Consider the following 3,597-nt stretch of genomic DNA (forward strand, 5'->3'; position numbering starts at 1 on the left):
AGGGGAAATATGGGTGAACATTTTGTGGGAGGAATGAACAGATGAGTATCAAGCTGGTAGGATACAAAATTCTAGGTATGACTCTAAATTGTATCCAGGAATGACATTCAATGGAAAATAGTCAGATAAACACATGAGCTGAATGAATCCTTACAAATTTTAAAAATCCATGAATTTTACATCATTTCCATCTCTCTATCAGTGGTCTTGTTGGGAAACTTACATGAAGAGCTGATTAGTTAAAGTGAAAAGAATTTTACCTGTTTTACCCATTTTACATAAAGTCTAATATGTATGCTACAGCTAGGGTTGCAAAATATATATTTTTTACCTGATTCTTTTCCTGAATGTGGTTTCAGAACACAGAGATTTAGGAATGGGAAACATCACTGGATTTTGTGGCAATGCTATATTTTATATTGATGTTAATATCATTATATTGCCCAAGTCGGGTTACAGTGTTTGTTTAATTATAATTCCCAGTTCCTGCTGAGAAGGACAACTGTTCAAACACCCGGGTTTCTCCTCAGGTTTCTCCATCCATCCATCCATCCATCCATCCATCCATCCATCCATCCATCCATCCATCCATCCATCCATCCATCCATTAACCAACCATCCATTTTCTACCGCTTATCCGGAACTGGGTCACGGGGGCAGCAGTCTAAGCAGGGACACCCAGACTTCCCTCTCCCCAGACACTTCCTCGCGTTCTTCCGGGGGAATACCGAGGCGTTCCCAGGCCAGCCGAGAGACATAGTCCCTTCAGCGTGTCCTAGGTCTTCCCCGGGGCCTCCTCCCGGTTGGACATGCCCGGAACACCTCCCCAGGGAGGCATCCAGGAAGCATCCATAACAGATGCCCGAGAGACCTCAGCTGACTCCTCTCGAATGTGACTGAGCTCCTCACCCTATCTCTAAGGGAGCGCCCAGCCACCCTACAGAGGAAACTCATTTCAACCGCCTGTATCCGGGATCTTGTCCTTTCGGTCATGACCCAAAGCTCATGACCATACTGTAGGTTAGGGTAGAAACGTAGATCGTCTGGCAAACAGCGAGCTTCGCCTTGCAGCTCAGCTCTCTCTTCATCACAACAGACCGGTATATTGTCCTAGGTATCCTCAGGTTTCTCCATAAATGTAAATGTAGCATGGAGTTAAGTACAGTATGCAAAATCACCTTTATTAACTACATTAAATTATAATACCTATAAAGGACATTTAATCTGGATGTTGCAAATGCACTGCATTTTCTTGGACATAATGTGGCACTGGTCTTTACTACAAAGTTCCAGGAAATCTACACAGTAAGAAATATGTACAGAGGATTCTGACCAAAAGTTTGTGGACACCTGATCTTCACTCTTGTATGTGGTTCTTCCTGAAACTGTTGTCACAATGTTGGACGCACAATACTGGGTAGTATTAGCTAGAATGATTTTGTATGCTGTGGCATTAGAAATCCTCTTCACTAAAACTAATGGGCTCAAGGATGTTCCAGCATGACAATCACCAAGAGAGGTTGGAGTGAAAGAACTCAAGTGACCTGCACGGAGCTCTGATGTCAAGCCCAAAGAACATATTTTCTGATAAACAATAATGTAGACTGGGGCCAGGCCTCTTTACTAAACATCCGTAGCTGACTTCATTAGTGGTCTCAAATTTAAAGATACAGTTTAAAGCAGCACTGCTATACCAACAAAGGGGGGATTAAATCTGGCATGCAATGTTCAACAAGCACATTTGATTGTGAGGGTTTAATATACACATACATGTGGCTATGTATATTCAGTACTGTGCAAAGGTTTTAGGCAGGTGTGAAGAAATTCTGTAAAGTAAGAATCAAACAGGCAAAATCAAAATTTATGAGCAGACTTTAGACAAATCAAGATCAAATCAATATTTGGACTACTCTTTGGCTTTAAAACAGCATCAGTTGTTAAACTTCTTGTGTTACATTGTGTTACTTGTTGTACTTAGTTGTACACTTGCAAAAGTCAGGGAATTTTGTAGAATTAGAATCAGGTGTATGAATAACCAATTATAGCAAGCTGGTGCTAATGATCATCAATGTCAGATGAATTAACTGAAACAGAAACAGCTGTCTAGGAGCTTGATACTGAGTGAGAATCAGCAAAACTCTGCTATTAAGGTGAGATTGTGGAAGACAGTTTCTTGTCACAGGTCATACAGCATGGAAAGACTGAGGACAGCAACAAAACACAAGGTAGTTCTACTGCATCAGCAAGGCAATCTCTGCCAGATTTCAAAGCAGACTGCTGTTCAAGCAATTTTAAAAAGCTCAAAGAAACTGGCAATTTTGAGGACCACAGTGGCTGCCCAAGGATACTTCATGCAGCAGATGAAAGACACATCCTGCTTACTTCCCTTTGACATTGGAAATGCCCAGCTGTGACATCAGCAAAGAAAATGGCAAAAACCAGTCCAGGTACACCTATATAATGTCCTAAAGTATCTGGCCAGAAGTGATCTTTATTGAAGAATTGTAGCCAAAATCTGCACAAAATATGAGGTGCTGAAAAATGTCAGCAAATGTTCTGAAATGATGAGTAAAAATTTGAATTATTTGTGTGTAGCAGGTGGCAGGGGCTGAAGGGCTGGACAGCAGTACAATAATAAGTGTCTGTAGGCAACAGTGAAGCATGGCGGAGGGTCCCCAAATTTATTCTGCAGCAGGACAATGACCCAAAAACAAAAAACCAATGTCATTAAGAATTATCTCCAGCATAGAGAAGAACATAGAGTCCTGAATGTGATGGTTTGGCCCCCACAGAGCCCTGAACTCAGCATCAAGTCTGTCTGGGATTACATGTATAGAAGGATTTAAAGCAATCTACATCCACCTGTGGTTAGTTCTCCAAGATGGTTCCTTTAAAAACTGTGTGCAAGTGTATCTAGAAGAATTGATGCTGTTTTGCAGGTGACAAGCTCATCTAGACATATATTAATTATCAGAAAACTAAATTGCAAGCTTTATTATAGGGATGGTTGGTTCTGTTAGATTTCAGTTAGATACTTTTTTCCACTTAGTAATTTATGAGCCTCCAGGGAAATTCTGGATCATAACCTGAGTCTCAAAATAAATCAAGGGATGAATGTTTATTATTCAATACACACATTTTACACATTTCAAAAAATATTTAGCAGGAAACCATAATTCTGTTATACTCATTAGCCAGGCTTCATTCATTGTGACTAACAGGCAAAGACGAGCATGCAAGGGTATAAAGATACAAACATGACTCTTGGATCTCATTAGACAATCACAAGGTTTTCAACCAGGGAGTACACCCTGTCCTTCATTTCTTAGTCATTTTATAGGTAATTGTAGATCATTTCATTTCTATGTTATTTGTAAGACTGGCAAACCCAAAAATATTTTAAATAAAGAAAAAAAAAATAATAAAGATTCCTCCTAAAGATTTTTTAATCCTTTTTTTTTTTTGCTTACTTATTTTTCTTTTATTTACTTACCTTTTTTAACTTTTGATTTTTGGCTTTGAATTTGATGAGTGTAAATGTATTATAAGCTATTAAAAAAGTGTTCTTTTGAGACATAAATTCAAAGCATCTTTTAA

At 39.1% G+C, this 3,597-nt stretch overlaps 1 long non-coding RNA gene across 1 annotated transcript; it reads left to right on the forward strand.

Moving 5' to 3' along the window:
• Positions 1-2,065: 2,065 nt before the first annotated feature.
• On the forward strand, positions 2,066-2,704 carry LOC125139772. The gene is made up of 2 exons (XR_007138878.1): positions 2,066-2,447; positions 2,596-2,704. It is a non-coding gene; the product is annotated as an uncharacterized LOC125139772 (long non-coding RNA).
• The last annotated feature ends 893 nt before the right edge of the window (positions 2,705-3,597 follow it).

The sequence above is a fragment of the Tachysurus fulvidraco genome, chromosome 20 (genome assembly GCF_022655615.1).
Source record: "Tachysurus fulvidraco isolate hzauxx_2018 chromosome 20, HZAU_PFXX_2.0, whole genome shotgun sequence".
Classification (NCBI taxonomy): Eukaryota; Metazoa; Chordata; class Actinopteri; order Siluriformes; family Bagridae; genus Tachysurus; species Tachysurus fulvidraco.